Source organism: Balaenoptera physalus (assembly GCF_965194825.1).
Source record: "Balaenoptera physalus genome assembly, chromosome: 20".
In the NCBI taxonomy this organism is placed as follows: Eukaryota; Metazoa; Chordata; class Mammalia; order Artiodactyla; family Balaenopteridae; genus Balaenoptera; species Balaenoptera physalus.
The window spans coordinates 46186841-46209989 of NC_138901.1; the positions used below are offsets into that span (position 1 = coordinate 46186841).

At 42.7% G+C, this 23149-nt stretch overlaps 1 protein-coding gene across 8 annotated transcripts in view; it reads left to right on the forward strand.

Moving 5' to 3' along the window:
• MYO1D (myosin ID) overlaps positions 1-23149 on the forward strand; it is a 351112-nt gene that overhangs the window by 1060 nt on the left and 326903 nt on the right. The gene's annotated exons all lie outside the window — the stretch shown is intronic.

The following is a 23149-nucleotide window of genomic DNA, read 5'->3' on the forward strand; positions in this document are numbered from 1 at the left end:
TCCGGGACACCGGCTATTTTTTAGTTACTCTCTGAACGTAATTAGACACGTTTCCAGACATCGAAGAGACTGCTCTGCTTGCCAGTGCCAAGATAAACTGTCTGAATTTGACAAGGCATTCGTGGTTTCAGTTTTTTTCAAGGAGTTGTGGATGGAACCCTTGTGTTACTGACATCCTTGAGAATGTAGTCACAACTCAACGCCCCGGGATGGGCTTCCAGGACGAGTTTGTTTTAGAAAGGCTTCTACATGGGATTATTTCACTCCTGATAGAGTAATATGTAAGCAGAGCTTTAAAGTAGTTTGACCTTTTTTTTTTTTTTTTTAAAGAAAACATTACAGTAAATGGAGTTTCAAAATAACTGAGTTGGGGGGGGGGGGAGGTGTTTCCTGGAAGTTCTGACTCCATTTCTTGTAGGTTTTAAATATCGCTCCATAAACTTAAAAGTGAAAATCTTAATCTCGGTTTGGGTGCTTAACTAATCCCACTTCTCAGTATGAATTCCCCTGTTAACTTTAAGAATTTTAAAAACTTTTTTAATCTTCAAAATTGCAGTCTCCATAGTCTTCATCTGCCCTTAGCCAGGCTTCATTGTGTCCCAGAGTAAGGAGCAGGGGTCACAGACTGGAGTTCTACACCCACCTACCATAAACGACTTTGAGCCAGTCCGTGTGTCTGAGTTTCCTAATTTGTAAAATAATGATCTCCAAGATTTTTCTGCCCTTAGGTTCTGTTTTTGCTTTCACATATCATTGGTTGCAAAGTCTTGTGAGGCTTGCCTCTTAAGAAAGATTATTAATGTGAGCCTAACTTAGCTCAGAAGAGAACTTTGCACAGGAGAGAACTTTGCGATTTAATTCTGCATTATGCAGGGTACTTTAGGAGGTAAGGTGGGAGGGTCCAAAGAACCATCAGATGTGTCCTTACCTCTCAAAGACATGCAATGTTTATGAAGACAGGGAGCAAGGTGAAAATTTTTATTCATTTAAATAATAGGTGAAGAAAACAACAGAAAAGTTAAGCTTTGTAGAGCTTAGATGATTCTTTGCCAAGTAATTGTACAACCTGATTGTTCTGGAAGTTCAGCAGAGGGAGAGATGCCTTAGGCTGGCTCAGAAACACCATCGAGAGGAGAGGAGGGGTTGAGAGTAGTTGCAGAGGATGGGTAGGAGCTGTGTAGGTGGAGAACGTTCCAGGTGGATAAAGTGCCAAGCAGAGGAGTGGAGCTTAAAAGCTGACTCTGGGTGATCGTGAATACACTGAGTTGTCCGGAGGGGAAGGAGTGGGTGTTGGGGAGTTGTGGAAGGAATCGCCAGCTCTCATTAGTATGACCCTTGGCTAACGCCCGGGTTTCTAGGTCTACCTTTATTCCCAGTCACCAGGTCCATCAAGATTCGGATGTTGTATGCGTCTCACCTGTGTGTGTACTCGACCACTCTGCAAATTGGCTGCAAGTCTCAGCGCACGGGTTCAGTGATTGTTCATGGTTTATTTATAAGTTGGGAGGGGTTGGTTCCCGGGAGCTGTAAAAAAGGGTAGCAGTGCCCTTGCCTCCTCCCCAGCTGTAAATCTTGATGACCCAGGTGGAAAGCAGGCCGCTCTCTGATAGTTGGAATTTCCTATCAGCCTGGTGTTCCTCCAGACTGTTCCAGTGTTTTAGCTGTATGAGCTACTGGGCTCATGCTCGTGTGGACCCTTGGATATCTGTGTCCCTCTGCAGAAGGTGACCACAAACCCACTGTAGATCCAGGTGCGATTATGTCATGTAATGTTTTCATCTCCTGGAATATGGGTGGTTGGTCCATACGGGGTGTATATTTATGGTTGTATAGAGGCGAAATTTGAGTGTATTTCATCTCACAGTGGGTATGTGCGCACGTGCTCCATCATTCCTGCCTTCCCCAAGCTGCGGCTTCTCCTCTCACTCCCGTCTGGAATGTCCTGTCCCCTGCTGTCTATCTGGCTCTTCTGCAAGGCCCCTTTCCTTCATTTATGGTCTGTGACATGCGTTTAGGCACTTACAGCTACAGTTGTTTCAGGGGTCTGTGTCATCCAAACTGAATTTTAATTTTCCCTACAGTAGCACCCACTGTGACAACATTTTTTATAGAGAGAGAAAAAAAGGAATGTTTCGGTTACTTTTTTTTTTTTTAAAGCTTTTGTGACGTTGTCCATTTAGAATTATCTTCTTATTTTGCTACTAGTCTGGCTTTCTTTTCCTCTCTTGGGTAAAAGCTTTATTTTTAGACATCTGCTACAATCAATGTCACTTTCCCCTTACTGTTATTATTTTTAAAAATTGATGTAGGCATGTGTCTGTGCCTGCGGGTCTGGATGAGGCAAGACTCAATGATGTGGATTAGTGTGAGTTAGCATATCTGAGAAGGACTTTCAGTTTGTATTTTACCCTTATACCAAAAACTGCTAGGATCTTGAGGGCTGCCTTCTCTCCCTCCTAGGAGTCTCTTGCTAAGGGAGATTTGTTCTATTTATTTGCTTTTCCTTTTGGTGGAGGCAGAGGTGTCGGTGGTTTTGGTGATGGTGGTAAGCTCCTCACTCCACTTCCAAGGGTCCAGTCCAGGAGTCAGATGCCTGCACAAGCACCTCCAGCCTTCATGGTCAGGCCTGGTTCCCGCCAAACCCCCGCATGGCCACCTGAAGGCCCGACCTCGGCATCCCCACCATGGTCTGCTTTCTTCCTAGCCGCTTCCTTTTCAGAGCCTTTGGTTCCTTTTCTCGTGGCTTGGGCCGTTCCTGGACTTGAGTTCTAACAAAATTCACATCAGCTCTGCACCGTGTCTCGCAGTGAGAGACCCGCCTGGTGCAGCCACGCGGAGCATCTGGTCCTCTCTGTGCTCTTACTCGCCACTTAGCCGTCCTCGAGGAAGGAGGAATGCGGGCAGCTGTTCCTGGGGACAGTGGCCTGAGACATGTGCTTTTCATGTCACAGGTCGAGGAAACCCACTTCAGGCTTCCAGTTTCTAACTTTGCTGGTGGTGGTTCCTGTTTTGAGAATAAGGCATCTGCTCAGCCTGGTGTCTTGGCTCTTTGGAAATTTAATTTGTCCTCTTTTCTTACCGGTTTTTCTCTTCCATAAAAGCAGTGATTTGAAGCACTGTGTTTACCGAAGCTCCAGGCAACTTCTCACCTTTAACCTAACACAGTGTTCCTTTTGTACCTTTGCTTAGACCAGGCTTTCCTCAGGCTTGGTGCTGTTGACAGTGGAGCTGGGTCATGCTTTGCTGGGGGGCGGGGGGGGCTGCCCTGTGTGTTGTCGGATGTTTGGCAGCACCCCTGGCCTCTACCCACCAGATGCCAGGAGCACCCCTCCCCTCCCATATGACAACCAAAAATGTTTCCAGATGTTGCCAAATGTCCCCTGGGGGAGGGGGCAGAATTGTCCCCAGTTGAGAACCACTGGCCTCGGCTGTTCTCACTCCCTGGAATGCCCTGGAATGTCCTCCCCCTACTCTCTACCCTCATTCTCTGCCTGTCAGACTCTTACTTGTCCTGCGAGACCAGTTCTGAAAAGTCTTTCCCAAACGTCCAAGGCAAGGGTTAAGCATACCCTCACCTGTGCTTCCAAGATATATGGGCACTTGATCATAACTGTTAGAGAGGATTTATCATGCTATGTTGTTTTCTCTGCATGTCTGCATTCCCACCAAATTGTGAGATTCCCTAAAGCCAGAGAGCCTGTCCGGAGGTGGATCCAGGTTGTGTGGTCCTTTGAAATTCATTACAGTTGGGGAGGGGGGAACCACCTCTAAGAAAAAGAGTATAAATTAATGAATGTCAAATTAGATACACGGCTTTGGAAGGGCAAGCACAAGTGAGTGGCTGTGAAGCAAACCCACCTCTAGCCCTTCTGCATTTTCTATCACGCTCCAGAATTGGGCAGCTATGTGTTCAACACATTTTAAAATGAGTGAACTGGGACTCCCCTGGTGGTCCAGTGGTTAGGACTCCGCGATTTCACTGCCGAGGGCCTGGGTTCGATCCCTGGTCAGGGAACTAAGATCCCACAAGGCACGCGGCGTGGCCAAAAAGTAAAAAAAATTAAAATAAAAAAATAAAATGAGTGAACTAAGCCGTCAAATGTTGGCTGATTATTCTTCAGCCCATGGAATTCTTAACTTTAAAAAAGCATACAATCATCTCAAAATGTTGTACTTAATTTAATACAACTTCAGTGTGTGTGGGGGGCGGGCAGGAACAATGAGCTGCAGAATTAGAAAGGCAGTGAACAGGTGCTCGCTTTCGCTCTCTCACTCGCCACACAACCTCTGCACTCTTTCTGCAGCTCTTTGATCATTTGGAAAATTAGATAGGACAGAGGGTCCCTCTTGCTTCCTGGGGCACAACCTTAGGTACCCTGGTGGTCCTCAAGCACGTGTCAATCTGTGATTGGTTCAGAGCTCTCCTTCAAAGGAGCTGTAGTTAGATTCATAGGAGAGGTGAATGGCACACTAAATCTTTTTGGCTTGCATGTGAAATTCTTTGGCAACCACTTTTAGAGGCCTTCGGAAAAGGACAGTTTGCTCTGGGCCTGTTTTGCACATTGGCTTCATATTGGGACAAAAAAATGAGAATTTGGGTTTCGGAGCTGCCATTTGGAGTGAATCACCCAGCCGTCTTGTTTCCTTTCCTACTCCGTGACAGATTTCCAAGACTATTTTTATTCGGGGTCATTTGTTGACCCTGGAGACTTCTGCTGAATTTAGCTCCCAAACAGAGCCAGATGTGGGTGGAATCAAGCACTCAGAAGCTGCTACTGGTGTGTTTCATCACAGGTTCTGAAGGGTTCTTCTTCTTCCTTAAAGAGAGGAGCTTTGACTTTTTGCTCAACTTGGAGACGAAAATGGTGACGCTGGTATAGACAGAAGTGTGTTTGTTTAATGACTCGTGTAAGCTGTCAGTGTTGTGAATTATCCTAATGTGGAGAGCTGTTTGCTGACATTTTCACCTAAGTCTGAGCCGCCTCAGCAAAAAGGACCAGATCTCAAGGACCGGCCTCATTTTATGCTAACTCTCTGGCATCCCTTGCTGTGTTGCTGTTGGGACAGGATTGGGTCATGTGTGTCACTGCCAAGCCTATCTAGTGGGATCTGCTGTCAACAGTGCCTCCAGCCCCACTGGTGATGAGCCCCACTGACATGGCCTATCAAAAAGTCAGCTAGATTCAGGAATGGGTTCAGAGGGTAACAGCAGTTTTAAATATACATTGCAAGTCTCTCTCTTTCTGTCTATTCAGTTTCTTGGTTGAGATAACAGTTTTATTTCCTCTGGGATGGAGGCTCCCTTCAGTTTACCTGCTGTGTAATAACTGGGCAGATCTCTTAGTCGATGGTGTTTCCCAAACTTTAGTTTTTGTTGTTTATGGGAAGAAGAAAGGGGAGCACGTGCTTACATCGGAAAGCAGTGAAGAGAGCAAAGGCTTCGAGTCCTGCCTGACCAAGTTCAAATCCCAGCTTCACTTTCACTCTTTTTATTAGCATTATACCTTAGGGTAAGTTAACTTACCTAAGCCTCAATTTCCTTATATATGTAAAATGATTGCCTCTTAGGGTAATTGGGATGAAATCACATGAAGTGTAAAAAGTGTGTGGTCGGTGCTTGGTACATAATTCCCTCCCAACTAATGTTAACTCTGTTTCTGAATCCTTCCCACATGGCCTCACCTCCCTGCCCTGACCCTGAAGGGCTTGCTCTTCCTTCCTCACAAAGACAGAGTCATTCGTTTTGGCTTTATTTGGGGGGCAAGAATGAAAAGTGTTCTAGAAGGGGTTGGGGTTACCTAGTGGAGAAAGCAGAAACATTGGAGATAAATAGCCCTGGACCTTAATCCTTTCTCTGTCCGCTACTACCACCCACGTGGGCTTAGACAAGTTGCTTAGCCTCCCTGAGTCTCGGTTTCTTCATCTGTAAAGATGAAGCGTTACTGCAAAGATTAAATTCTACCACCTGTAAAACACCTAGCGTGGTACCCGTAGCATAGTAGATGCTCAGCAGATGGTCCTCTGTCTCTCCTCTCCATCCCCTCTCAGTGCAGCCCTGTGGATCAAGTGCCCTTGTTGGTCCCAACTGTCTCCGTGACTGTCACACTCATAACCCTGTTCCCTCCAGGGTTACCACTATTTAGTTCCTGAAAATTGTTTTAAACTCTTTGGCAAAGGAGATCAGCTGTTCATATTATTCATAAGTGTTCCAAAATATTTCATTCTTCATGTTTACTGTTCTCTGCTTTCATGAAGGTTGGTGGCATTGGTGCCTGAAGTCTCCAGACACTATAGATGGGTGATTAACTTTAAATATAGTCTTAAAAAAAAAAAACCTCTAACTTACTTCCTTATTTAACTATAGACCTTATGTATTTTTAATATAATCTCCTGACTTTAAAGCTAGCAGCTACTTGAATTCTTGCTGTGTGCTCATCACTATGTTGGGCACTTTGGTGGGGGTTACTTTATAAAAAGTCATTCTTTGGGGGATAGCTTAATTGGGAGTAAAAGATACCTTAATAAATAGATCCAGGTCAAGTAGAATATGATTGAGCCAAAATGAATATTGCAGACAGTCAATTATTTTTAGGGCTTCCTAGAGAGAAGGAGCCAATGAAGCAGATTTTTTAAAAACAGAACTGATGACAATGTAATTAAGAGTTGTATATATGTTATGTACTGGAGTTCTCAGGGAATTCAGAAAAAGAGAAAATGGGATTGGGAGTAAGTAGACAGTGCTCTGTGGAAGAGGTAGAATGTGAGCAGACCCTTGTTGGGAGGAGAGAGAGTTTCTCATCGGGAGACACCCCTTTCACCTGGGCCCTGATGTGCTAGCCCTTTGCTTTCTCGCCATCCACTTTCAGCGCCAGTGGGCTGGCCATGCTGCCCGCCAGCTTCCACTGCTTGAAAATATCTACCACTACCACCACCCCACGCATTGTCGGCACTTTTTCATTCCTGTCTTATGCTACCCCCAAATTCTCCCAACTAGAGACTGAGTCAGGCTGATAAGAATCCTCTTCCAAAGTCAAATACTTCTAATGCAGCCCAGGCACATGAGGGTAAATTTGCTGGGTCCTTTCTGTCTCATGCCTTGATGAGGTCAGTTAGAAGGAGGGACTGAGAATTTCATTGCTGAGTAATAATTTTGCAGCCTGTCACTGCAGACCTGCGATGGAGAGCTGAACTCTGGCGGGAAGGATGGGCCAAAGATAGTGTGAGCCCAGTTTATTCCTGGGGAGGCAGGCTCTGAGGACAGAGAGGGAGGGTGCCAGAGAAAAACTTGGCTCAATTAAAAAATTTGTCTGTGGCTTATCTTTGGGTCTAGAAGAGGAAATGGAAAAAAAATTTTTTTTCTTCCTTTATTTTATGCCTAATTACAGAACTTTTAAGACTCAGCACCCAGACTGCGTGGTGAATACTATGGTCATTCCATTGTGGGTTAGAGACATATGTGAGCCAGCCTGTGACTCTAATCATGGCTTTCAACATTTCTTGGTGAAATAGAATGGTCCACTTTTGGAAAGTAGGCCATTTTAAAGTAAGGGTTTCTGATAAGTGACTTTAATTGATGGAGAAGGGATTTGAGAGCCTCAACTGGTTCCTTTCTGATACTTCGCCCACCTTCCCGTCTCCTCCTTGTCTCAGCCTCACCCCTGAGGATACCCCAATTTGTATTCCAGACACAGCTGCTCATGGGGGAGTAGTTACTCTGTGTCTCAATGAGACCGTCTTCATTCTCCCCACCTTTCTGCCCCTTGGTGCACAGTATGGAAATGGATTTCGCTTTAGTGAGATTAAAGCATTAATTTTAGTAAAGCTATTTTGCTTTAATAAAAAGGTTGTTTAGTGCTGAACATAGCTTTTTTCCAAAAAATACACAGGCCAATTCAAGGTTCTATTGAAACAAAACAAAACAAAAACTTCTGGAATAGATGGGGAAATGCATCAAGAGACAAACCCAACTTTGCTTTCATTCCTCCTCTCCATTTATCACCCACAGTCATATTACTAAGACTTGGGGGAAAAAATTACCGCTTACATACACCAGGGTCCCATAAGCGCTAGAAGCCAATGAATTAGTCAAAAAATGGCTTCATCTAAAACAATGAAGCAAACACCAAGAGCAATTCAAACAATTTTTTCCCCTCTGATCACAAAGTCTGCTTTGAGTAACTTGTACAATAGAGGATCATCCGTAGCCGGGTCAGGGCGATCCCGAAGGGCTTTGTCTCAAACCGCTGCTCTGTGCTCAGTATAAAGTCGAGAAAAATTTCATAGTCAATTAAAAAAAAAAAAAGTCAAACTCCATTTAAAAAAAACACAAAACCTTACACTTATTTTGGATCACCCTAAAATCAGTTATGTTTCAGTTTTGGCTTTCATGGACATCTCGGTCATTTAAAATTTATTGTAAGAATAGCCTTTGATCATGAGGTTGAGTTAGCCTGATTCTGCCATCCTAGCCTATGTTACTTGTAACTAAGAAGAAAACCTTTTTTAAAAAATCCTCCAAAGAACATCTCTAGAGTAGTTCAAATGTCAGGAAGTACAACTATGAGGAGTTCTTTTTTTTTTTTTTTTTTTTACCAATTGGTGACCTGTCTTTTTTTTTTTTTTTTTTTTAATTTATTTATTTATGGCTGTGTTGGGTCTTCGTTTCTGTGCGAGGGCTTTCTCTAGTTGCGGCAAGCGGGGGCCACTCTTCATCGCTGTGCGCGGGCCTCTCACTATCGCGGCCTCTCTTGTTGCGGAGCACAGGCTCCAGACGCGCAGGCGCAGTAATTGTGGCTCACGGGCCCAGCTGCTCCGCGGCATGTGGGATCTTCCCGGACCAGGGCTTGAACCCGTGTCCCCTGCATTGGCAGGCGGATTCTTAACCACTGCGCCACCAGGGAAGCCCAGGAGTTCTTTTTTTTTTTTATTGCATTCAGCCCATGCTGTCAATTCGTATTTGTGTCCTACCTCTAGTCTCGAAGTCCCGAGGGCAACTTTATCTTCTTTATCTCTGAAGCCTTCTTTCCAGGCATTAAGAACAAAATGTTTTCACATCTATCAGTGAATGAGTAAATGAACGCATAATATTTCCACATCTTTGATTCCTGCCTGAACTATGTATTTTCCGGATTTTGTGTATTGTATTTTGTATATTTAAACAATCTGATTTTTCTGCTGTAACTCTAGTCTTTGGGAAGATAGGAAAATAAAACTACCATTACTCTTGGGGGAGAAAAATAGCACTGAAATATATTTGGGATCCTTGTGAAATGATAGACATCTTTTCAAAGACTTGTAGAACTCAGACAGGTGGAGCTTGTCATCCATACAACAAGGGGGAAACCTACTTGAGTGGTTCTGTAGTCTCGTGTTGTTGCTTACCTTAGCAAGTCGATGACATTTTTTACCAGCATCGGGAGGCCTTTATATAACTTGGTATCATTTGTTGAATGTCTCTAAAGGGACACTCTTTCATACAGCAAACCCAGTGACTCAGATCATACGATTGGTGCTCTTTCAGTCTGCATTCTGTGGTGTCCTGGGCCATGAGAAGCCATCTTGGATGCCAGGTAGGGGTGGAGTAGGGCTTCAGCCCCTCTCCTTTCGACAGAGCAGCTCTGCATCTACATATTGGGGTTCCAAGGAATTCTTTTCTTGATGAGCTAATTTATTTTTATTTTTAATTTATTTTTTCAATGAAGTATAGTTGATTTACAATATTATACTAGTTTCAGGTATACCGCATAGTGATTCAATATTTTTATAGATTATACTCCATTTAAAGTTATTACAAAATAATGGCTATATTTCCCTGTGCTGTACAGTATATCCTTGTTGCTTATTTACTTTATATAGAGTAGTTAGTATCTCTTAATCCCTACCACTATCATTGCCCTTCCCCTTTTCCCTAACCACTAGTTTGTTCTCTATATCTATGACCAAGGAATTTTTTGTTTGAGAAGAAATGCTATCACATTGAAAAACCAGTTTGAAAACCACTGTTCTAGGTGCTTGTTTTCCAGATGGCTTTTAGTCTTACAACCACACACATACACACACACACAAAATTAGAAATACTTCTAACCAAGATGATTTAAAAAGTGGCAGTGCGGTATGATATAATGAGCAAAGGAAATATTTCAGTTATCCGAACTTAAGCATGGCTCTGCTATAGGTACTATATGACGTAAACAATGTACTTCAGTTCTCTGGGCCTCTACTGCCTGGTTTTAAAATGGGACTGATCCCTTACAAGGTTATTTCATAAAATGAGATCATAGATGGGTTGTTTATTGTTGTAAACATATCAAGGACGCTCAAATGCTAATGCTGTCTCACTCTTGCTTCCTTAAACAGAATGTAAGGAACGTAATTTAACTTTTTCCCTAAAGGACCTAGATCATGATAGTCATAGTTACGAACAATTGTTTTCACACCTCTGGGGTTTATTGAGGTACTGTGATGTTTTGTTCCACACCAAATTGATGTGAACAATGTAACATTTTAGAGTATATGGTTAAATTTCTATAGTTTCTCTTCGTGGGCCTCCCTATGGATTCTCTACCCCCTCTTAATCTACAAATGTGATCTGCTCTGGGACTGTCTCATGGAAAGGAATAGAGAGGAGTTAATGAGTTCTACTGAAGACTGAGGGGTTGCCCTCAGTCAACTCAGGGTTGCCCTTAGTCAAACACTGAGGGGTGTTTCAGTTCTGGGGCATGAATTTTGTGACGTCTGTTTTTGTTTTTTGTTTTTTTAATTAATTAATTAATTTATTTTTGGTTGTGTTGAGTCTTCGTTTCTGTGCGAGAGCTTTCTCTAGTTGCGGCAAGCGGGGGCCACTCTTCATCGCGGTGCGCGGGCCTCTCACTATCGCGGCCTCTCTTGTTCCGGAGCACAGGCTCCAGACGCGCAGGCTCAGTAGTTGTGGCTCACGGGCCTAGTTGCTTCGCGGCATGTGGGATCTTCCCAGACCAGGACTTGAACCCGTGTCCCCTGCATTGGCAGGCAGATTCTCAACCACTGTGCCACCAGGGAAGCCCAAGACGTCTGTTTTTTATCTTCTCTGCTCAGAATTATTTTTTGATTGCTTTGGTGTGTGAAGCCAAGGCTGAGTTCTGAGTCGTAGGCAAAGTGCTAGTCCAAAACTTACTCCTGCCCTTGGTATTTGAATTATTTGTGTGGTTGAACAAACCAGCGCATGCTGCATGGGTTTTTCCACACTGCATGCACTTTATGATTGCTTGTTGATTTGTGAGAGGCGGCAGCTGTTGGCAGAATCTGTTACCATTTGCATCTCTGCCTCCTAGGTTCCTGGTTTATCTGAAACCGTTACTGAAAAGAAACCTGTTCTTTAACTTCTTCGTTTATCCTAGGCTGGTGGTTCTCCAATTTGGCTTTGTATCAGAATCACCCAGCTCTTAAAATACCCAGATTCCCAGGACTCTACCTCCCAGAGACTCTGATGTATTGAGCCTCCTGAATGCCCAGTGATTCTCAGGTGCAGCCAGGTTAGGGACCACGATCCCGATCCTAGGCTACTGGTTTTTCATCCACAGCTGTGTTCTGTTGAAGCTATATGGGGTGTGAACTGACTGGCATAGTAACAAATGTATCATAACTTATCCAGATAATCAGTGTTCTTAGTTCTGTTGTGATTACTAAATCAATTTAATTATTTGATAGTCACCCTTTTTTTTTTTTTTTTTTTTTGGCTGCGCTGCATCGCATGCGGGATCGTAGTTCCCTGCCCAGGGATCGAACTTGTGCCCCCTGCAGTGGAAACACAGAGTCTTAACCACTGGACCGACAGGGAAGTCCCGATAGTCACATTTTACTCTTCATCCTTACAACACATTTTCTTTCACTCTGTGGTTATGGTTGTCCACTTTTAGCATACCGTATATTATTTTTCTGTCACCAGATTCCCCATACCAAAAAAAAAAAAAAGGGTAATCATACCATCCTTGTTAATACCTTGATATATTTCCTTATAATATTTTGTACATATATAAATGTATATATTTAAACATTGGGAATCTTCCTGCTTAAACAAGATACACTTTTGTAAACAGTTTTCTCATATAATGATGTAGTGTCCTCAGCATGTTTTTCGTGTCCTTAAGTTGTCATTGAAAGTATGATGGCAGCCACAGCATTGTCGTTCTTTTCTGGGTACGCAGGGGCAACCCAGACAGACATGGTTTCTTCTCCCATAGAGCTGAGGGAGACATACAAAACTGGTAAACAACAAAAGAATAATTACAGGTGGTAATAAGTGCTAGGAAGGAATGAACAGGGTTCCCTCCCAGGGGAAGTGGCAGCGGTATGTGTTCACGCCACGGAGAAGGCATTTTATGAGGAAGTTGACTTTAAGTGAGATCAGAAGGATGAGGTATCTGCGTGGGGGGGGGGGGGTGGAGGCAGGTGTGGGGCAGGGAAATCAGATAGGGGAGGGTGGTTCAGGCCAGGCAGAATGAGTCACTAGAGAGGGAGAGAGGCAGCTACTGATGGAGCGCTAGTCAGGACCACACTTTGCAAAGGGCCTTGGGAACGAAGGGCTCAGACTTTAAGTGCACTGGGAAGCTTTGAAGGGCTTCCCACATCTTGCAGTCACTTCAGGTTGATAGCGTACTTTTTAAGTGTCTGGGTTCAGCTGCCAAAACTCCCCAGGTCTGGTGGCTGTGCTGAATGTTTTTGTCAAATTGGTGAATGGAGTGAGGAGTTGGCAGTTGCTTTCTACACTTGTCGTTCAGCGATAGTAAACACACATACAGTTCCGTCTTGATCTGTCGTATAACAGAGCTGTTTCTTGGAAGAGGCAGCCCCAAAACAGTGTTTTGTTGATTTGAAGTCAATCTCAATTAATGACTAATAGGCTACAGCTGATTTTTGGGAGCTGCTTTTTCTGATTTTATGCTTCAAGCAATAGAAGAAGGATTCTGAGCCATGAATTCCCTGATGAAATCTCTGAGTTGTAGGACTTTAATGCCAGAAGGGAACCTGGAGGTTATCTCCCTGATGTACAGATACATGAAATTAGGAACACAGAAATTATGTGATTTTTTTTCCCCCAGGATTCTTCAGTAGTCTAGTGGCACAGTTATAACTGGAGCAAAAATCTCTGGTGTCCTAGCTCTGTATTTGTTCTTCTTCTTCTGTCTTCTTTACTCTGGATTGCTTTGCAATCAAGTAGCAATTCTTTAACTTCCTTTTTCATTCACCAACCCCCCCCCCCCCCCCGCCCCCCTTAAAACAAACTTACTTTAAAAGATCTGAGCAGGTTGAAACAATGAAGAAGCTAGCAATGTAAATATGAAGTAAATCTCTGGTTCTGTTACTGAAGGGCAACAGTACAAATACAAAATAACATTTTAGGAGTGCCAAAGATGAGGGTTTTAGGAGCCAGTGTCATGTGTCAACATCCACCTGGGCTCTATCAAGGAAAAAGAGACGAAGACTCAACACAGCCATAAATAAATAAATAAATAAATAAAAGAACGTGAACTTCTAAAAAAAAAAGAAAAGAAAAAAGGGGACTTGGAAGTTCTACTCTGGTTCATCCCACCTGCCCTGGAGGGGTGTGTAGTTCTCACTGCTTTATCAGTTAAAATGCTGTTGGCTGCAGTGAAAAGAAAACCTGACCAAACTGGCTTACACAGAAAGGAAACACATTATCTCACACAACCAGAAGTCAGTGATAAGAGAGGCTCTGGCTAGTCGTTAAGGACTCTGGCTCCACTAGTCTGTGATTATCTCAGTTTTGTCCTTCTGGGGCTGGTTTCACCCTCACACTGGCTGAGGATAGTTACAGCAGTTCTGTGCATCTCATCCAGACACAGTACCCTCCAAAGGAAGAAGAGGGAACCATCTGCTTGTCTTTGCTTCTTTTTTAGGAAGTCCCTAGAAGACTTCCTTGTGTTTCATTGGTCCACATTTGCTCACATGCAAATTACTAAACCCATCACTGGTTCTGAGGAATGCGGTTATCATGATTGATTGAGAATGCACACAGTTATGTGGAAGGGAGTAGATACTGGAACAAAATCAGCTTCTTTTAGGGAGGAATGGATTTTAGGGGGGAGAATAGGATGTTGAATAGGCAACCAAGAGTGCCTACTCTGTACACTTTTATAAGCTGTGTAGACAGAATGATGTTAATTCAGAAAAGAATGCTCAGTGTGATGAGGGCACATGAAACTATGTCATTATGAAACTATCTCATTTTTAAATGACTGAAGGAGCCATGGAAGCCACCTAAATGTCCATCGATAAGATGAATGGAAAAGAAGATGTGGTACATATATACAATGGAATATTACTTAGCCATAAAAAAGAACGAAATAATGCCATTTGCAGTGATATGGATGGACCTAGAGATTGTCATACTGGGTAAAGTAAGTCAGAGAAAGACAAATACCATATGATATCGCTTATATGTGGAATCTAAAAAAATATGGTACAAATGAACTTATTTACAAAACAAATAGTGTCACAGATGTAGAAAACAAACTTATGGTCACCAAGGGGGAGATAAATTAGGAGATTGGGATTGACATATATAAACTACTATATATAAAATAGATAACTAATAAGAACCTATTGTATAGCACAGGGAACTCTACTCAATATTCTGTAATGACCTGTATGGGAAAAGAATCTTGAAAAGAGTGATATATGTATGTATAACTGATTTAACTTTGCTGTACAGCAGAAACTAACACAGCATTGTAAATCAACTATACTCCAATAAAAATTAATTAAAAAGTAAAATAAAATGACTGAAGGAATAAGACAGAGGATGTGATAACTTTGGTGTGTTTTCCAGCATCACCAAGCAGTTCTCCACTTCTCAGTGGACACCAACTGGGTGTCTAACAAATTTAATGTGCACATTAAATGCACATTTAATGATCTGGTATGATCTACAGATCCTACAGGCTAAGGGCTCAGTCCCACAAGACTGCCTGCCACTTCAGACAGCAAGTCCAGGCTGTCACTTGTGCTTCGGACCAACCAACTGTAAACTGGAGGTTCCCACAACCCCTTCCTCTGATTTGATTTAATTTGCTAGAGTGGCTCACAGAACCCAGGGAAACATTTACTTATGTTTACCAGTTGATTATGAAGGATAGAGGTGAACAGCCAGGTGAAGAGGTACATAGGCTGAGATCTGGAAGCATCCTGAGCACAGGAGCTTCTGCCCATCCACACTCTGCAATATTATAGACCAAACTAAAAGAAAAAGGCTGTGTATGTATTGGCCTGAACATATGCCATGATATGTGATATTGGGTTGGCCAAAAAGTTCCTTCAGTTTTTAAGTAAAAATAAAAGACACATTTTTCATTTTCACCAAGAACTTTATTGAACAATGCAGTCACCATTCTGTTCCACTACCTTCTGCCATTTTTCAGGCAACTTCATAATTCTGTCTTTCCAAAACTTTTTATCTTTTTAAGCAAAGAACTGTTCCAGGTACCTTTTACAGTCTTCCAGGGAATTGAAATTTTTTCCATTAAGAGAATTTTGTAAAGACCTAAATTAATGGAAATCCTAAGGTGCAGTGTCTGGTGAATATGACAGATGAATCAGAACTTCCCAGCCAAGCTGTAGCCGTTTTTACCTGGTCATCAAAGAAACATGCAGTCTTGCATTATCCTGTTGGAAGATTATGTGTTTTCTGTTGACTAATTCCAGATGCTTTTCGTCGAGTCCTGCTTTCAGTTGGTCTGATTGGGAGCACTGCTTGTTGGAATTAATCGTTTGGTTTTCCAGGAGGAGCTCACAATAGAGGACTCTATTCCAATCCCACCATATACACAACATCACCTTCTTCGGATGAAGACTGGCCTTTGGTGTGGTTAAGGGTGGTTCATTTCGCTTGCCCCCTGATCTCTTCTGTTCCACATTGTTGTACAGTATCCACTTTTCATTGCCCATCACAATTTGTTTTAAAAATGGAACGTTTTCGTTACGTTTCAGTAGAGAATTGCATGCGGAAATACAGTCAAGAAGGTTTTCTTCGCTTAACTTACGTGGAACCGAAACATCAAAGCGATTAACATAACTGGTGCAAATGATTTTCAGTGCTTGATTTGGATATTCTGAGTATGTCGGCTATCTCCCGAGTGGTATAACATTGATTGTTCTCAGTTAATGTCTCGATTTGATTGCCGTCAACTTCAACTGGCCTACCTGACCATGGAGCATCAGCCAGCGAGAAATCTCCAGCACGAAACCTCACAAACCACTTTTGACACTTTGGACCAGTCACGGCACCTTCTCCATATGCTGCACAAATCTTTTTTTGTGTTTCAGTTACATTTTCACCTTTCTTGAAATAATAAAGCATAATATGCCAAAAATGTTGCTTTTTTTCCTTCCATCTTTAATATTAAAATGGCTACACAAAAATTCACCAATTTTGATAAGTTTTGTTTTAAATGCACGCTGATATTACAGCTGTCACAATACAGTCTAACAAAATTGTTTCAAATGAAGTTAAAGATAACTAAGCGCTACTGGAGCCATCTTATGGAAAAAAACAAATGAACTTTTGGGCCAACCCAATCTATTTAATGAAATAGGTGGTATAATTCCATTTTTATAAATAAAGAGGTGAATGGTATCCCTTCCTGTTTTAAAACAAACAAATAAAAAACAAAAAGCAAGATGAGCCTGGGGCATCTTGCTGTGCCAGAAACAAAAGAAGTCCTCAAGGAATGATGGACAATGTAAAGAAGATACAAAAACCAGCTCGAAGGAGCTCCCTCTGGCTAAATCTGGATCAGCTTGAGCATCCAATTGAAATAGGAAACCACGAGTCCATACTTACATAAACTAATCCGCTAATATCTTGAAATTTGTTGAGGAATGAGATCTTAGTATCTCGTTCTTAGTATCTCATTTAGTATCTCCCTGCAAAATACTCATTAATTAATATCAAAGAAAAACTAGAATATTGTTGCAGTAGAGAAGCCTGGTAGACACCACCTAAGTAAGTGAGCATAAGGGACTGCATCAGTAATGGGACGAATCAGATCACATACTACGGGCACAGATGCAGTGAGAACACAGTATCGCATCTTCTGAGACATTCTTTTTTTTTTTTTAATTTTTATTTATTTATTTATGGCTGTGTTGGGTCTTAGTTTCTGTGCGAGGGCTTTCTCCAGTTGCGGCAAGCGGGGGCCACTCTTCATCGTGGTGCGCGGGCCTCTCACTATCGCGGCCTCTCTTGTTGCGGAGCACAGGCTCCAGACGCGCAGGCTCAGTAGTTGTGGCTCACGGGCCTAGTTGCTCCGTGGCATGTGGGATCTTCCCAGACCAGGGCTCGAACCCGTGTCCCCTGCATTGGCAGGCAGATTCTCAACCATTGCGCCACCAGGGAAGCCCTCTGAGACATTCTTGCTAAAGATGCATAACCTGGATCTAATCAGAGGAAACGTCTGGCAAGTTCAAATCAAAGGACCAAATAACTATAATCTTTAAAAATGTCACATTCATAAAAATCAAGGAAAGACTGAGGAACTATTCTAGAATGATATAACAACTAAAGGTAAAGCACGATTCTGAACTGGATTCTTTTGCTATAAAGGACAGAATTGAGACACTTGGTGGAATTGGAATGGAGTTTGAGAATTCATTGTTGGTAAATGTATCACATATTAATTTCCTGATTTTGATGATTGTGTTGTGGTTACATAGGAGAATGTCACTGTGGGAAGCACATATGAATGGGTGGTAGGGCATCAGGTCAGCACATTACTCTCAAGTAGCTCAGGAAGAAAGAGGTAGTTGCAACTTTTTTGGTTGCAAGTTTGAGATTAAAAATAAAAAAAAAAAGTAACTGCTACCTAGCCATCAAATGGGTTCCCAAAGGTGGTAGTGAGCCTCTGGTTGTAGGGATGCATTGAAACAGAAGTTGGAAGTTCACCCGCTGAGGCCATTGCAAAGGGATGTTGTACATCTGGAAGGCTGGTCTACATGGCCTCTGAGGTCCCAGATGCTAAGATTCTGGGTGTCTATATACATATTTTAAAGTAATAGTTGAATTTATTAAATGATGTTTATGCCTTCAGTTATTACACACAAAAGGAGCTTGACCTCATACCAATCAGCAGGTGTTATTTAAAACTCTTTGCTAGAGGGCTTCCCTGGTGGCACAGTGGATAAGAATCTGCCTGCCAATGCAGGGGACATGGGTTCGATACCTGGTCCAGGAAGATCCCATATGCCGCGGAGCAGCTAAGCCCATGCGCCACAACTACTGAGCCTGCGCTCTAGAGCCCGTGAGCCACAACTGCTGAAGCCCGCGTACCTAGAGTCTGTGCTCCACAACAAGAGAAGCCACTGCAATGAGAAGCCCACGCACCGCAGTGAAGAGTAGCCCCTGCTCGCCGCAACTAGAGAAAGCCCGCGCGCAGCAACGAAGACCCAACACAGCCAAAAATAAATAATACAATTTTTAAAAATTAAAAAAAAACACAAAAATACTCTTTGCTAGAGACTTTGTATACTAAGGACTGTGTATGACTCCCTACAGGAAACGTTAATGATGTCATTGGGTAAAAAGGGCACTGACATAAAAAAGAATCTGACCCCCATACAGTAGTATATAATAAATACCAGATCAGTGGGACTGATATTCTACAGTTCAGACTGGGGGATGTTTCTGTGAGCTCAGGAAGGCCTTTAAAGAGCTATGGGATGGGGCTGGGTGCTGGAGCATGAGTAAGACTTAGGTATGCATGGAGTAAGAGTGGAAGGGGGACATTCCATGCAGAGGTGCCTCTGTGAAGGGGCACAACGTGTTTGGGGACAATGAGAGGACTAGTCTGACAGGTTTGGAGGGTTCCTATAGGAGAGCCCTGCTTTAAATACAGTGTAGTCAGGGAGACAGGACTAGCTTCCATAAAAAGGAAGACGGGGAGGAAACTCAGGATTGGGACATCAGGCACTGGGTTAGATGGTTTTTTAATTTGTGAAATTCATTCATTCATTTCTCTCTTAATGCATTCAGTCCTACAAGATAGGTGTTGCACTCATTATACGAATGTGAAACATTGTATTCAGAGAGAGGAAATGACTCTCTGAAAGTTACAGAGCTGATTTAAGAGGCAGTTTGAATCGGAAGCCAGATCAGCATGACTTCAAAGCCCATACCCTTCCTCTACCCCATCTGCTTCTTACACGTGGAAAAGGAATAGAGGGCAGTGATGTACGCTGGGGTTGCTGACTGTGTGTGTAGAATACTGGAAAGAGTATTGGAAAAGGGAGAATGTCTCTCAATACCTCCTGTCACGTTGAGATGGAGGTGCCCATGGGACATGCCGTGAGATTATCGGAAAAGAGCATGAGGTGTGGGAAAAGGGCCAAGGACTGAATCCTGAGGAGCATCTGTGCTTAAGGGACAGTCAGAAGAACACCCTCATGGGATCCTGCAGAGGAGCGTCCAGGGAGGTTGGAAGTAAACAGGAGAGTGTGATGTCACAGGAGTCCAGAGGAGAGGGTGTGGTTGGCAGAGCTGAGCACTGCCTAGAAGTCAGGGAAGATGCAGGTGGAGAAGCGTCCATTAGACCCAGCACCAAGGAGGGCATTGGGGACCTTAATGAGAGTGGTCTCAGTTGCGGGCAGAGGTGGAAAACAGTCACAGTGGGTTGAACAGTGAAGGGGGAGGGGAAGAGAACTAGAAACCGTGAAAGGTGAGAAGGCTTTCAGGAAGTTTTCTCTGAAGGGAAGGAGAACAGGCCGTAGCTACAGGAGGTGGTGGATGGAGTTTTGCTTTTCTCTTATTTTTAAGCCTGGAAAGTTGAGTAGGAGTAAATGATGATGGGAAGGAGACAGGAGAGAGAGAGAGAGCTTTGAGAGAAGAGAGGGTCTGATGCAAAAGGTGAGACCCCTGAGGAGATGGGCAGGATGGGGGGGGTAACGGAGGCACCATGCTCATTGTCTACACTGCCTGCTTCCCCCCACCCCCAGACACCAAAAGTCTCCGTGTGCCCATGCAAGGTGGCCTTACTGACCATAGCTTCCTGGTCCCCGCCATTTCCAAAACACATCATCCACAAAGAGCATCTGCTGCACATTTGGAACAAGGGCAGCGAAGGAATATTCTGTTTAAAGTGGCTCAATTCAGTGCTGTCTGTTTGTGCTCAATTCAATGCTATTTGTTCTGAAATAGCTTCCTTTAAAAAAATAGGTGTCCAAGGAGAATGAGGGAATGAGAATGAATACACTCAGGCCAGGAAAGCCAGTCCTGCCGAGACCACAGCCTGGGCCAGCATGGCCTTGGATGGGCCTCAGCCTCATCCAGGGGAGTCTAGACCACGCTTCTCAGGGCTGAATGTGTTTTGAAACACATGGTGTTTACTCTGTCATGGCCTCATTTACCACCATTTAATTGGGCATCTGAAGAACGATTTTGATCTGTAATAGCTGACAAAAACTGTTTTGAATAAATGAAGCATGCAAAAAAAAAAAAAAAAAAAGTGCTAGACCTGTATGTTAGATGTTAAAATGCAAGACGGAGTAAGAGCCCAAACTTGGGAAGAACACAAGTTCCCATCAGGAGTGGGATGGAAAAATAAATGGTGGTATTCGTACAGTAGAGGAACTAGATAACAACAGAAAGGAATGGATAACAGCTCCATGCGTCAGCACGAATTAATCTCACAGTCGTAACACTGAGCAAAAGAAGTTGGACACAAAACAATCCCTACGCTGTGCCTTCATCAATATAAAATTCAAACCCAAGCAACACTGATCTGTGGCGCTGGAAGTCAGGGTAATGGGAATTTGGGCAGAGGAGAGAGGGAGCAGTGATTGGGAGGAGGCTAAAGCAGGGCTTCCAGGGCTGCGGGTCATAGTCTTCTTAACACAGGAGTGTCGCACAGGTGTGTTCCCTGCGGTAATTCATCACATTGTGCTCTCATGATTTGTGCACTTTTATGTGTGTGTATTACGCTTCAATAAAATGTGTTTTTTTAGAAGAGACAATAAGGAAGTGGTTGAGGAAGCAGTATAAAAATCAGCAAGCAGTTCAGAGTTGGTGGAAGTCCTTTGACCTTACGCACGGCATCATAAATCTCATTGCAGCCAATGAGGATTAACTACCAGTTTATCAGTGCCAGCTGAAGGGTGGCATGACTGCAGTGGATTTGCAGAGACTGGAAGAGCAGCTACCAGATACGGCATCTGTGCGTGTGTGTGAGGTGACGTTCACACACGATACGTACACACTTGTATACCAGGCGTCGGTGTCTCAGAGAGACCACAGTGCAGGGACTCAGTATAGGGTGTGGATTCAGCCAGTGTGCTCACACCCAGCAGTGTCCCAACTCCTTATCTCCAATTTGTGTGTGCTATAGGCATAGTTACAGATTTTACTGGGCTTCCTCAACCTTTACTCTGTGTTTATTGCTTCCCTTCAGATTACTTTCTGATTTCGAGTCTCGGATGCCTTCAAGAATTGCATACTTACGGGATGTTTTGAATCCCCAGCTCTGCTTCACTGGCTCAGTGGGTTTGTGTGCAGAAAGTGCAAACTGATTCTAATATTAGTTTGTCAAATAAAATTAAATCTCTAACCACTGCATAAAGTGTATAGTGTATCCCAAAGTGAGGCAGAATTATTTTTGGATTATTTGTTGTTTGCAGTTGACTTCGTCAATGATTTTCTGCCTTAGGCCGGAGAAAAACTAAAGTTGTTTTGCTTCCATGTGCAAGCTCGTTCACTTGCAGGTTTATTTCAGGTGGAACTTTGCTTTTTTGGAGAAGGGTGACTCACTTGTGAGGAATTTTGAGTAGTTAAGCAAGGAAGAGATCTGTTTTTCAGGGTTTCATAAATTGTCAATAGTCTCTACTTTGCCAGGATACATCTTTATTTCTTCATAACCCCTTATGAGTTAGATCTTCATGAAAATTCTGGTTAATTTAAATTCCCAAGGGTTACCTCTTGCATGTGTTTGGAATGAATGGAGAAGAAGCTCTCCATGAAGTGAAATGGAGATTTTATTTTTCTTTAGTTCAGACTGATTCCAGTATGATTCCGGTTGTTGACATTGCTGGTAAAAAGAGTATTTGACTTTTTCTATTTTTAGGAAACTAAGATAATTTTTGCCTGTATTTGAAATCAGTAGCTCTGAAAGGTGACTTTCAAACATGTGCCTCAGAGAGAAAAAAAAAGTTAGGGAAAGATTCTTACGAATTAATCTAAAAACGTGTACACTTCCAAAGTGACTACAAGATAGCTATGTAAACTTAGTCAGATACCACACTTCATAATGTTCAACTTATTACTTGTTTCAGTTATTTATTTAGTAAATTTTCCACCTTGCATATATTGATTCTTAGAGCACTGGTTAAGTTGTGTGAGAAAAAAAAAATCCATAATTTGTTAATCCATCCTGTACTTACCTTATTACCCAAAGTAGGAATATGGGGATGGTGGGGCTGTTTACCGAGACTAGAGAGAAGAAGATTTGGAGTGTGGGAAGGAGGCTAAGACAACAGGTAGAGGCCATGGTTCTTGTGAGTCATCACAGGGAATTGTCTAGAAGCCACATGGAAGCTCAGTTCTGAAGCTTAGAAGAGTGACCTGCGCTAGGGACACAGGTGTCAGTCATCTGTAGATGGTGACATTTGGTGCTTCTGGAGTACATGAGATTACCTGCTGGAGAATGGGCAGGGTGAGAAGTGAAGGCAAACATCACCTTTCAGGAAAAAAGTTTGGGCCCTCTTATTGAATTTGTTTTTCATACATGGGTTTTTTCCTCTCAAAATACAAACGATCCCTGTCAAAAACTTGGAAAGTGCAAAAATATATAAAGACAGTAAGATTCACCAATAATGTAATTCTCATTTCCCAAGAAAATCACTGTTAACATTTGGAATATTTCTTTCCAGACTTTTTCCTATGCACATGCTTTCCACACAGTTGAGATGCCGCTGTGTAGACAATTTTGCATCATATTTTTTTCCACTTAACATTAGTTCAAGCATAGTGTCATCTTATTAAAATTATAAATAACATTGCATTTAATATTTCTGTGCAAGAATTATTTCTTTCATTATTTAGGATTGTCTTCTTAGCATGGATTCCTAGAGGTAGAATAACTGGGTTAAAGGATATGAACAATGTAAAGTT